A 14,529-nucleotide genomic window follows, 5' to 3' on the forward strand; every position below is an offset into this window, starting at 1 on the left:
AGTTTTCAAGGTTGCTCTGTAGGAAAGCAGCGCTATTGCCAAGTCTAATCAGCTGTTTACTACTGAGATTCGTGAAAGAGATAAACAGTTTACAGGTTAGGAAAGAGCATTTTGTCGGTTTGTCCAGTATTCGTCATTTCAACAGGATGGACAATGAAGAAATGTTTCAAGATTCACTCATCGTTCATAGTTTGGAAAGAATCAGATTTTTGTATTTCTGGATTTGATTTTAATTAAGGTGAGTAATTTTATTGGTAACTGTTTATTATTTACGACATTCAAAGGTTTTTATGGTGTGGTGCTAAAAGTTGAAAAGTTTCCAGAAACTTTTGGAATCTTCTAGAATGGTAGACCGGCAATCAAACTAATGATGAATAATGCAATAATAATACTTTTCCTCAAATAATGCAAATTCTACTGATTGTTTAACATTAAGCATCATTGTGCAATATTTGAAATTGAAGCCTATAGTATTAGTGATGACTCATTTTAAAAATATTCTCACAAACAAGGAAAATCCCATCATGCCTTTATAATTCCAACAGGAACCTGCAAGTAAATTAGTTATCGCTGAAGCAATACTCCTCATTTTATTCTCTTATCGCTTTCAACAGACAGGCTTCGAGATTGTTCTGGATATTATTTGATCAACAACCTTAGAAAATTATTTACGCTTTGAAAGTTCTTGATACCAAATGTTGTAATTATAAATCACTATCATATTATCCTCAACTTAAAATGCCACCCAATCAATTCAAGAGCTTTCTCCTCAATTTACAATGATAGATGTAATTTAATTATTCTACAATACCTACATTATTATTTTTTCATTAATAGTCTAGTCACTATATACATTAGTGCTTGCAATTTATATTGTAGTTCCGATTTAATATATTGTTTGGATACATAAGGAAAGTCCAGAACCAATTTTTCAATGCAAAATTTCCATGCACAAGGAAATTGGTTCTAGACTTCTCTAATGTATCCAAACAATATATTAAAAAATCAGAACTAGCCTACAATATAAATTGCAAGCAAACCCCCTTTTTCATGTCTATATTGACTGGACTAGAACGTGATACTAGTATTTTATAGGTAGGCTAGGTACTAATTCATCTTTGCTTTGAATTTGTTTAGTTTCAAGTGAGAAAAACTATAATATAATATAAATATTAGTTATTAATAATATTGTTAAATTCAATGAATTGTTTGTATAATTGATATCAATATATGAATTGATAATTATAAAAATATCAGAAATTTCAATCAGTGGACTGACTACAAGCTACGGTAATTGAATTGTCACAAGTAAATTTATTTATTATCTTCCATCACATTACATCATAATTTGGAATACCCCCATTTGATAGGTGATTTGTCGAATAATTGCATCCTTAGAACTAAGTAAGATTTTTAACAAGTAAAATAAAACAGTAACAGTATATAAAAAATTATATAACAGAGTGTAGCCTATATTAAGTCTATCATTATTCTTAGTCCTAAAAATAGAGCAAATGTGAGCATTTACTTTGTTCAGACTGTCATTTAGTTTGCAGAGTTCATGGTTAATTGAATTCTATACTCTATATTATATATGTTCTGAATTTGTACACCGAGTAGTACGCTCTATCAACTATGCAACAGCAAATGCTGATTGCGTGTGTAATAATTATGTCTCTCTGTGCAAAATTGAAATTCATTGACATTACTCTTGATAAAAATTAATAACTGATATATGTAGATTGCAGGCAAGGTGAGAATCTGTGAATTTTGAAAAACATACTTGCATGAGTCTCTTTTTCTCAACCCGAAAATCACACTAATAATTTTTTTGCATTAAAAATACCTTACAACTGTCTGTTGAATTACCCCAGAAGATATTCCCATAGCATAGATGGGAATAGACATAGGCATAATATACTGTGATGAGGGTGTCTCTGTCCACAGAATGAGATAACTTTAGAATCATAAAGTATGCACGGTTCAACTTGGAGGTGAGACTCTGTATGTGTTCCTTCCAAGTCAAATGCTCATCTATTGTAACTCCCAATAATTTCTCAGGAACGTTTCCAGAACGAAGTACGTATTAAATATTCTTAAATCGACTTGAAAAAACTTCACTGAAGTTTAGAATAATAAAAATGTAGCTAAATATTTAGTGCACATTAAAATAGCAGAAATCAATCTTCAAACACGATTAAAAATCGACTTGTCATTCAATCTGTAAAATAGTTAGTCCAATTTAGTTCATTCATCCAGTTAATTTATTTTCTAACCAATTTGGCCCTTGTTGAAATTGAGATACTTTATTTCCAACTTCAAAACTTCAACAGAGTCATTATAAAGTGATTATTGATGGTAAATAACAATGATTTAACTGATCTTTTCAATTAATAATAGAATCTTTTCATTCAATTTAATTGCAATGTTTGAAGAAATAGTTAGGGAGGTTATTATTAATCAACTTGGAATAGAAAAGTAGTCTGATTTCAACCCATCACTGTGCTAGGAACAAACTCAAATGTAACTATTATAATCCAGCTCAGGGGTTTCCTCTGCTTTTATGTAAACTTGCAAATCCTCTAACAGTGAATTGCAGTGACTGGATTGGTGAATCTTTTGTCTATATTTATTTATGTATGACTTATTAGGTTAATGCTTTTTTAATTTTCCAAATACTCCACATTCACATTCGAGATCCTATTAACATTTCTTCAGCGATTTGCTCAAATTGTAGAGCATTGCCTATGCTGTTCAGAAGTTGGGTTTGATTACCATTATGGAACTAACGTTTATAATTTCTATCATCAATTTGTTTGCTAGGCCTACGATAAACAGATCTACAATAATTTACAGTAATTCAAACAGTTGAAGTATTCTCGAGTGCCAAACATCGAAAACCCCTTCTATTCCACAACATTTTTGGTTCTGCATCCATCGATTTCTTGTGCTGTATGGGTCGCCATGAATCCTCGTCGTTTTGGAGCTTATCCAATTCATATTCACAGCAGTGTGAGACAGTCCACCCACAACTCTTCATGCAGTAGGACATCAACAGTCCGAACCTCAATAATCCAAAACTGCTTGGGTATGACGGTTCGTCCCTTTATTGGGTCTCACCCTTTTACCTTTCAACATATCTCAATAATATTACTGCTGATACAAATTCCAATCAGTTTAATTTGATTTACCAGGAAAATATTTACAAAAAGTCCTACAATTTTTTATTGAAAATGTTGATCCATTCTCTGGATATAATGAATTTTATTGGAAAAACAAAATACCAGACTACGTGATAACTAAAAGGAAACAATATCCTGTAATGACAATTTTCGGTTCGCAAAACAGTGGGGGTATTCACCACAATTGGTGGTATACTTTTTTGCGAGGCTCATGCTGATACCACAAATTATGAAGCAATATTAATTGTGGTTTTATTATGATGCTCCAAACACTGAATATCGATGTACACTGTAGGAAAATGAATTTGTTGAAACAATAAATGATAGATTTTTACATTATTCTCCTCCCCGAATTCTCTTTACATTTTTTTTTTATTTTTCTGTTGAAAACATTTCGAATATTCCCTCGGATCTGTTGGAGTCTACTGTAGTATAGTTTTGGTGAATTATTTTCAAACTGTTGTACTACAAGGTGGGGCAGTCAAACGGCACTATTTTAGGTACAAACATAAAATTCACAAAAAATATTTCTAAGCCTACTCCAACAAATCGTAAGAACACTAATGGGAATCTTTTTGTGTAGTTGAGCAGTTGATACTGTGGTAATTGAATGAAAAAGACTAAGAAATTGTCAAAAAACCACAAATTTATTGATACTTAGAAAGACCGGTTTCGGTTATTACACCATTGTCAATTTCTGATAAACTAAAACTAAATACAAGAGCAGCAGAATTGTGTTTTTCTGCTGCTCTTGTATTTAGTTTTAGTTTATCAGAGATTGACAATGGTGTAATAACTGAAACCGGTCTTTCTAAGTGTCAATAAATCTGTGGTTTTTTTTGACAATTTCTTAGTCTTTTTCATTCAATATGAATAATTACCAATTATTAATTACAATATCAACTTCTCAACTACACAAAAAGATTGTGGTAATTATTCATATTAAATAAAAAGACCAAGACATTGTCTTAGAAACTTTTCTAACTATCAATAAAATCTGTGGTTTTGACAATTTCTTAGTCTCTTTATTCAACTAATGGGAAATTTGGTTTTATATAGAAAAAAATTTACTTCTTATGTATTATTCCAGTAAGGTGGCGACCATAATTTTGCACACATTGTTTAAGTCTCTGATATTCTCACTAACCCTCCGTAACACTACTGGGTTAGGCTATTGCACGAATTTCTTGTGTTATCCACATTTTCAAGTCCTGTATTGTTGCTGGACGAGTCTTAAAAAACCTTTGACTTGAGGTATCCCCAAAAAGAGAAAAGACAGGGACTTAGATATCCCCCATTCCTACTCATCAAGCGGTTCGGAAAAGGATTTCTCATGAGGACAATTCATACTCTGGTCGTATGGCTAATTGCTCCATCTTGTTGAAAATAAGTATTCTCATTCACATTAAAACGTCGAAGTTCAGGAATGAGGAAGTTGTTCAGCATTTGAACATAGCGAACTGAGATGTTACTGTAACTGCGTGGCAGTTGTCATCCTCGAAAATTATATGGACCAATTATCAATTCAAAGAGATCGCGCATCAGACAGTCACTTTGACCGAATGGAGTGGCCTTTCATCAAAATCTCGTCGAGTATTTTGAACAGCCCAATACCGAAAATTTTGTCTATTTACGTGCTAGTGAGTGTTTATACTCAATATTTAATAAGTATTATGTAATAAGTAATAATTTTTCTGTTCAAAACTAAAATTTCCAATTGTGTTCTTACGATTTGTTGGAATATAATAACTCAAAAATATGGTCTGTGAATTTTATTTTCATACCTAAAATTGTGCCGTTTGACTGCCCCACCGTATATTTCTTTTTTATTGCAAGTGAGCTTTTAGCTGTTGCATGGGTAATGGGAAGTGCGAGGGTGATTTATGAGATGATCAAACATCCATGCCTATTCGATGGGATTCAGCGGGATTCGAACCCCGCGACAAGGTAGCACTAGCAGGCTATCTGGCCGAAAAATAATTATAATATTTTATTTTTACTCCAGTATGGAATTGATTGGTATTTCTATTAATTTTTCATAGTAGTGTATCTATAGATTGATAGGTCTAAATCCCTGTCTTTTCTATAAATAGGTGAAATTAATTATTATGGTTAATGTTACTAGAAATCCTTGTTGTATTTGTGTGTGTTAATGTGCGAGCTCGCATTTAATCATATTCATTACATCATACTTGACTTTCTAACTCCTTCCACTATATCCTCGACTATTTATTAACTGATAATTTAAATACATAGTCTAATTTTTTAGTATCTGTTTCCTACTCGCGAACAAACTCCAGTAACTTAAGTTCTGTACTTTTTGTGAGTAGTATATTGTTCTCTTGTAAACTTGTTCTGTATTTTTGTGAATTTTTTGTATGGATTATGAGTGAATAAACTTGATTTGATATTCTGATATTGTTGTTGGAAGATAAATCATACAACTCTTTTCTAAAATAAAACAAATCATAATTCATTATAATCAATCAATCAATTCTATTGGAAGTAATTAATTTTTTTCAACTGATAAAATCTTCCTGTTATACAAGATGAATTCCGAATAAAAGTTTGATTCAAATAACATGTAACAATTTCATTCTAAGAATGAATCATATTCTGGAAATAGCGTTGAAAATATAATGTGAGCAGATGTCAATGGTGTATTGATAAGAGAGTGCCAAGTGGGTCGTTATGTCCCATCTATAATTGGGAAAGAGAATGTAACTTCAAATAATAGATAGTACTTATCTCTTTCTCTAGTCGGAACAAGTGCGTGTTTTATTAAAAAAAAAGTCTGATCTAGGTTTTGCGTGATACATTTTTAGTCAATCTCTATCTTTATCCATCTGTCTTTTTTCTCGCTCAAAACACTGGTACTCATTTCTCTCTCACACCTCTTTCCCTCATAAAAATTTATTTGTATCAATTAATATCTTTGCATATATTTTTCTCTGAGAATGAACAAACATTGAATGTTCAAAATTTTTCGAATCATTAAGCTTTAACACAATATCAATTGTCATCATCAAATTGTATTTTCTACGTATTATTGAATAATCCAATTCAAATTAGAAACATTTTTTGATAGTATATTGTCAATTATTGAAACATGATTCTGAGCCAGCATATATTTTAGTATTTGACAATATTTATAAGACATCCACAATATTAATGGGAATATTGACGAAATCCAATCTGATCTCCCTTAGTCTCTCATTAATAATTCTCTTTGTCTTTCTTTCTTCCGCTAACAAATGTACGTCCCTGAAACTTCTCTCTCATAATCAATATCAAATAATATTTTTCTTTGAAGTACTGTATACAGCGATTGAAGCGTATGCTTCGAGTGGACTGAATAAATGCGGCCATGCGTTTTGTAAAGGAAAGCAAATTGAGTAGGCAATCGACATTGCGGAAAGCTCTCAAAATATTTTCCTCGACTTGTGGTGCTTTGAATTGGAAAAAACCCAATAACGCGTCCCAAACATCGAGGCTTCTTGTTGTTTTCTTGACAAAAAATGTCCCATCCACTTCACTTTATGAATGCTCTTCATCCAGGATCTATCCTTATGTTTCTCCAATAAATAATCTGTATAGCCCTCTCTGATTTCCAATATACAGCCTTGAAAGTCAATATTGAAGTTGCTAGTTATGAATCCATGCCTGATGGATATATAACTTGGTTTAATAGTACACAAGTCCAGTTCAGTTATTAGTTGAGATGTCGTTTCAATATATCAGTTCAGTTATTAGTTGAGATGTCGTTTTAATATATCAGTTCAGTTATTAGTTGAGATGTTGTTTTAATATATCCGTTTAGCTCTTAGATAACTATTAGTTTAGCTTCCAGTTGCTGGGGAGAAAGTCAATATAAGTTCATCCAAGCCATGAGAAATTCTGTATCAAAGCAGTTTATTACTTTAGTTACAAAATTATCATAACCATATACAGTTACAGTATTATGAAATAGCATACATAAAGTAAGTTCCACAGTTGTAATGTAGGTACATGAAAGCAATAATCAATCACGACATCCAATTGAAAATTTACCGTCAGTTATAACTGATATACTAAGGAAAATAGCAATCATAGTCATTTATCTGTCTCTTCAATCGCTGCACTTTAGCATAGGTATTGTAAAAAAACATATTTTAATATAATTTATCCAAAAAACCCAGGGTCTTTTGTAGCTGGGATGTCACAAATCAACCTATTTGTTGAGTAAATGATAAATTCGGGGTAGAGTAATTTGAAACCCAAACTAAAGTAATTTCCAAACCAGAAAACTTCTAAACCCCGGTGGAAAGTGATTAGACCGTTCGCTCGTGTACAATTATAAGTCAAAAGCAATAGTGTTCTTGTTGATGAAATTTGTTTGCTGAAATCATGGGTCTGTTTGATTGACTTGAAAGCTGGTCGGTTTAGTGAACGCAGCAGCACACAAATCAAATACATCGCACCAATCAGATTCAAAGGCACTGACTGGACTCCAGTAGTAGTTATTTATCATTGAGCATTTGGCCAATTTCCCCAATACGTTTGATAGGATAGAAGTGAATTTAATTCGGCGCACACTTGTACATCAACTCTGTTTCAACTTTGAACCAACAGAGGGTTTGTGTATTATGGGCAGTGAATTCATAATAACCAACTGCAGATCACAAAGGCACGTTGCGAACTGCTAGTCTCTTCTGAACAAACTTTCATTGTTGAAGTTGCAATTAATTAGTGGAATGTGTTGCCTCCGACAGTGGAATTAAACATGGCAACTTGTACTGATTAGATTAGAAGCCAGCCAGGTATCGGACCGCAGAATTAATTGTCTACTTGTCAGGTTCACTCCGCATGTTTACCAAGTGGATTCATCAATGATGGGCGGAATTACATTCGGTTCATTATGGACCGCGTCATTTATTTATTTATTTATTAATACAATTACAAATCATATGAATATGATGGGGTAAGAACAACAGGCATAGTCCAAAACTATTCTGTTCCCAAATTTTGATAAACAATAAAATGTCCATAAAAATATGTTATGTTCTTAATGTGGAAAGTTGAAGTTCAATTTCTGTCTAAAAATATATATGAGCTGAAAATTTTGAATTTAGAATGACTTAACACCAAATTATTGTCAAATATTGCACTTAATATCACAGCACATTGAATAAATTGAGATTTTAGAAAATTTTGAAGCCAAAAATACAGACAACTTTCCACGAAGCACAGCTGTTAAATTATAACTTTATTTATTTGGTGATGTAGATTGAAGTGTTTTAGTTTCAACAGAAAGTTTTAGTTTTGAGTAAATTTTGAGTTTTTGAAAGAAATATTGTTTGTTTTGCTGAGGGTGATGCCCACATGAGCTCTAGGCTTGTGCGTGGGTTATGAGGCGGATGATAATGAGAGATGAATGGACCTACAGTTTTAGGTGGGCTCCGAACCACCAGGAAGCGATTTTACAACTCATGAGTTGGTATGGTTCATTGGTTAGATATCAATAACAAATTTTCAATTTTTAATATGTTATTAATAATGCTAGACGGCCGGGTTGATCTACTAATAAGGAGCATTACAAAATTCAGTCTGCTAGCATCGCCTGGTTCGTGGGTTCGAATCCCGTCGATGGCATGGACGTTTGGTCATCTCATCAATTCAACAATTTCCATTGCCCACGCACAAGCAAAACGCTCATGAGGGTATCATCCGCAATAGTTACTTATAAAAGAGGTGTACCATTATTAGATCAGATTAAAGATTGGATTTAATATGAGTCAAATTATTTTTATGATACGAAAAAACTATGGTCTAATAGGCTACCGCGGTCTGTCACCATGATATTCCTACTCTCTCATTAGCTTTATCGTTGTTGTTTAATTTTCTGTGACTGAAAACTCATTGATCAAATCGGTGCCCTCTGATTGGTTGAATAATTCTCTTAATCATTTCCCATGTTTGTCACCATGACGACAGCATTGCTACTCTCTCATTGGTTTGCTTGAGATTGGTTGTATTTTACATTACTCAACTCTTATTGGTTGTTGTAAAGACGACTGAATTGCTGCTCTCTCATTGGCTGGCTTGCGATTGGTTACATTTTTTTCTGTTGTCATGCTGACTGAATCGCTGCTCCCTGGTTAGCTTCTGATTGGTTAAAATAATTTCTTGCTTCCGTTGTCTGTCAAGAAGTCAAGCTACAAAATAAGTTTATCAATCTCGATATCCCCGCCCTCTTATCTCGGCCTGTAAGGATAATTTCAGTATAGGCTTCATCTGCTTAGATTTTCCTTATTTCAGACACCTCATACTCTGCTTCAGACATTTTTCTACCCCTATCACAATACAGATCGAAAAGAAGGGACAGCTTTCTGCCATTTTCTCAATTGAAATCACTCTCATCAATCATTTTCCGATTTCCACTTTTTGCATCGGTTGAGTGACTTGGTCCAATCTTACCTATATACTTATCGGTTCTTAAGCTCTTTGCCGCCCCTGGTATTCCTATGGAAAATCTGACCCTGCTTCAATTTGTAGACTCTGATAATTTAAAGAAATTTCTATTCAAATATACAATAGACAATTTGATAATATATATGTGTTTTTATTTCATTATTCAAATATCATTAATACTAGTAGTCTACATACTACATCAATACATTTAAATCATTTACATATATGAAACTATAATTAATTAGCATCATGATAATTCGGAAATAATTACTATTCTCGACATGAATGATCCAGGCTCATGTTATTATGAGTTAATCCCATCAGAGTTGATTCTACTGAGTAATATGATGATTATGTTATCGTTCGAATCAGTCTATTGTATAGAGTATCAAATCCAAGTCCTGCCTGTAGACAATAGATAATTGAATCAGTTGACCATTATCAATAGCTTTTAGCTTAATATGTTGATACAAATCTGTCCGGCAGGCTGTGTAATTACCACATATCAACTGAATAAAGCTATCATTGTCCAGTCGTTCTCTAATCCTTTCATTTCCCAAAGCTCATTGCAATAAGCTCATTATCGAATTTTAATCATGCTACTGTATTCCTCATTTTCCCATTTGCACACCTAGTATTCTATTCCTTCCTCTCATTCATCCTCTTCCACTCCCCTTCATCATTTCTTTCTCCTAATCCTCCTACATTCTTCTCTTACTTAATCATCCTCCTCCTTCTCTTTTACTCTCCTCCTCCCTTTAATCTTATCTTCTTCTTCTATTCTAAAGTTTTCATAAATATAAAAATTTGATCCAGTTGTTATGAATTGAAGTAGATTCTAATTAATCTGCTATCAAATAGCCTGGGGACCCCCCTGAGCTAGAAACATTATTAACAAAAAGGTAGGAATTCAATGAACGCTACTACACAAAATATTTTTAGAATCAGGAATCGGTCCCGGCATCCCAGGTATGCGAATTATTGCTACACCATCGTACAACTTTTGAGTAGCTAAATTCATTTCGTATTGTGAAAGTAGCAAGACAAGAGTAATTACTAAATATTTCAACAGATTCAGGTTTTACAGATCGTTCCACGTGTCAGTTTCTTTGTATTCTAATGATATTATTCGTATACTATCAATCTCATTCTGTTACTAAAGGAGTATTTTGTTGGTGAATTTTAATTTCAAATTATATCTAGTTGTACTCTACTTTCAGTGCTGGAGCGGTTCTGGTCACAGCCCTAATTTTATTCTCTCTGACGTTTTTAAATTGAAGCAAAGGCGAATTTCCATGGGGCATAGACTTTCATGGACGTTGCCCCTGTATTAAGATTCATAATTCACCTTTGGCAAAGCGTTTCCTGTGGCTGGGACGTATAATATATCGACATGAAAATCGTGAGAATTATTCATGAGGCCATGTTTTCACAAATAAGTTCAACGCCTAAATTTATGCGCACATGTTCATAGATGTTGAGATGAGATCATCCACGAGGCTTTGTAAATAAATCTTTCCGTAATGCTCTATAGACAGGCTAGTCATAGTACAGTATTATACGCAAATTTTCGTAGGTAATTTTAGTTCTATCCCGAACTTCTCACTGGCATTATTTAGGCCTACAATTGAACAAAAACTTGGTTTTTAGACAGCCACTACAGAAATGTCACAAACTTCGATGTGGGGAGAATGATAATATCACGCTCTCAAGTTCTTGATTAAACTTTTATATAGAAGAAAATGTTGTGCTAAAGTTATATCCTGCATGATAAAACAAAGGAATTGAAAATTTTCATTAGAATAGGAGCAGGTGTAACCCGTGCTCCGCAAGGGTATGTGAAAAACACAAATGGGTTGAATTATAGTTTTATGCATGCTGAAAACTGGAAGTACTTATTATCCAAATACATAAATAATTTATTATCATTTTGTCGAAATTAAGTTGGAAATTCTCAACATGAACCCACAACCTTTCATTCACAAGTCGCGCTCCCTCCTCCAAAACCAAGGTTTTCAGTCGTTGTAGATACTATTTGATTGGCCTTTGATTGTAACTTTGTATAAAAGGTTGAATGAATTTGTTCCAATTATTTAATCCGAATTGATGTATGAGTATATCAATTGATATATGAATATGAGAATAGCCCTATAACCATACTCAGTAAACTCAGAATCTATATTCCAAATTTCAAGTTAATCAGTTCGGTAGTTCAGAAGTGATGATACGTCAAACATGTATTTCCTATCCCGTACATGTTAATCTCAATTCTTTATTTAATTTATAGTATAGGAGGAGATCGGATTTCAAGAATAGAATTCAAGTTTCTACTTTCATACTCACTTTGTTTGTTTCTGTTTCGTTTTGTATTTTGCTCTTATTCAAATGTCGCAATAAAATAAATTAATTTTTTTCAGGTTCCATCACTGCTTGGCAGATTTGCCATACTGGTGAGTGAAATACGTCGCTGATATCGACTCAATTGAAGCTCATTTCAATTGAAATCTATAGATATATTGAAAGTACATATATTTCGAAAAAAGTAAGTTAATTATTTTTATTATTTTTCAATTTGTTTCATACTCTGTTGCATGGTAAATTCACAGTTCATAGTACTATCAACGTATACATTTCCCTCTCAAGACCAAAATCGTAATTATGAGCTAAGTGAATCCAGTTTCCTATCTGGGCTATCTCAGATTAGATAAGGGACGTTGGCTGGGTATTCTCGTTGATCGATTATCTCTTGAGGTTAGTCCAGCTCCGCTTATTATAAAATTTCTTCGCAGGTTCGAAACTCAACTAGAAATATAAATGCATTAATATCTCATCATCATGAAATGATCATCATAATGAAGTCTGAAAGAAAAACCTTTTCTAGACAGATCTATCAGTTGATAAGGAATAAAATAATTATAGGAAACTTGAATAATTTCAGATTACTTATCTACTTCATGTGTGTTTCTAGCTTTAACGAACATTCTGTATCATGTGCAGATTTCAAGTTTTTCACAATTCAAAGCAAAATCAATATATTTCTCCATCTTTCAAAAAATGGTTCAGGTCTACACTTATTTCTGGAGAAGAACACAACATTTTTATTCTGTTTAATCTTGTATATGAACCCTGATCAATTTTTTATTTACATTTATCAGTATACTGTCGAGTTAGAATCGAATTTCTCTCAAATGTTGTTCAAAATGTGTGCCTGAACTCATTACTATGTCGGCTAGTTTTCTCTCAGCTTTTCCTAAGCGTTGAATAATGTTATCCCGCATTTGAATGATATAATATTTAAAGTGCTCCTACCGTTGTTAAATTGCGTGTATAACTAGAATGTGATTTTGCACTGTACCCGTACACCTCGAAAGTTGCCTACTCTTCACCAATTATTATAATGATCTTATATGTTACTGATGATTGACGATGCTCAATACACGAATTTAATAAAAACTGCAGAACTTCGATAAAAATATCAGCAATTGATGTGTTGCTTCATAATTCTTGAGATTTTCTCGCATTGGAAATTGTATTGGAAATGAAAGAAAGGAAATTTATTATCATGAAATGTAGATTTCATCCAATTAATTCGTATTATTAATAGAGATAAATATGATGAAATAGCTACAAAAGAGCTGGACAAGGAAAAGTTGAGCGTTAATGTTTTTGCTTCATTCTTCAATGGAGAATTGTTTTTTCTATAAGTTAAATTTATTTGATAAGTAGTTATTGACCTGTCAATTATTTTTATCTCATAGAATTATCTGTTGGGATTTTCAGAATAAGTTGTAAACTGTTTCTTAAGTTGGGAAACTGTTTCTTAAGTTGGGAAACTGTTTCTTGTTTGTTAAGTTGAGAATTGCTTCTTTTATAGATTAACTTCATTTGATTAAGCAGTTATTGACATTCATTGATCTATCAATTATTTATCCCATAAATTATATTTGTTCGAATTTTCACAAGTTCTTCCATTTGCAAAATCAGTGTTTCAGCATTAAAGGAGTTTATTAACTTAATGCTGTTTAATCATCAGGACACGTACCTCAGTATAATATATTATCTGTGATCAATTTTTCATAGAAACTTTTAATTCTATAGAAACTGATAATTATGTAATCTCTCATTACTAGGAATATTTGCATGGTACAATATAACATGATATCTGCTTTGTCAATTTTAACAATAGTTTTAAATTCCTAGTTTATTGAAATTTAAATGAATTTCCATGTGAAGAATAGAATATAGAGCACAGATTTGACTAGTTGAATATGGAATGAATGGTATACAAAACAGTTCCTTTTTAAATGAATGAAATCTATAATAGGCCCTACTGAATATCTATAATAGACCATACTAAATAATATGTATGAATTTCATTTTGTGAAAATGGTTATTGCATTTGACAAGGGTGTTGTCCTAGTTACCGTTTATTGCTTTGTCGTTTCTTAGCCCATTAAAACTATATTTATGGGCTTTTGTCCTACAAATTCAGTTCCTATCAGTTAGCGGATAAGCATCAGAGGTCATGATGACTGACGTGGAGATTTCTTTGCAATTTGAAAATTGTAGTCAACCGACTGTGTTCAAACCGATTTAAACTGTTTGTTATAAACTGAGAAAAAACACAGCTGAAAGAAATAGCACCTAGGTCAATACTCGTCAATTGAGGATTTTTTTCATTTAAATTTAGTAATGGTGGACTGCACCAATCAATTAATATATTATCTTGAATTATCTATACCTGTCTGTCTAAAAGTATGTTATGGAAAATATTTATCCTATATTTAGGCCTATATATAGGTAGCCTACATATAGATACCCACTGTATATAGTACGGTATTGTGCTAATTCCAGATTATCATTGATAAAGTATGATACAACCCAACATAATTATTCC

The 14,529-nt window shown here is 32.5% G+C and overlaps 1 protein-coding gene across 5 annotated transcripts in view; it reads left to right on the forward strand.

Moving 5' to 3' along the window:
- LOC111057449 (galactosylgalactosylxylosylprotein 3-beta-glucuronosyltransferase P) overlaps positions 1-14,529 on the forward strand; it is a 101,161-nt gene that overhangs the window by 37,356 nt on the left and 49,276 nt on the right. For 2 of the 5 annotated variants that reach the window (XM_039442443.1, XM_039442442.1), the window contains exon 2: positions 12,050-12,082. The gene's annotated coding sequence lies outside the window, so the exon portion shown is untranslated. Of the gene's footprint in view, positions 1-37; positions 239-12,049; positions 12,175-14,529 lie in introns of those variants that run through there. The other 3 variants (XM_039442444.1, XM_039442441.1, XM_039442439.1) reach the window with 3 other exon arrangements.

Source organism: Nilaparvata lugens, chromosome X (genome assembly GCF_014356525.2).
Source record: "Nilaparvata lugens isolate BPH chromosome X, ASM1435652v1, whole genome shotgun sequence".
Lineage (NCBI taxonomy): Eukaryota > Metazoa > Arthropoda > Insecta > Hemiptera > Delphacidae > Nilaparvata > Nilaparvata lugens.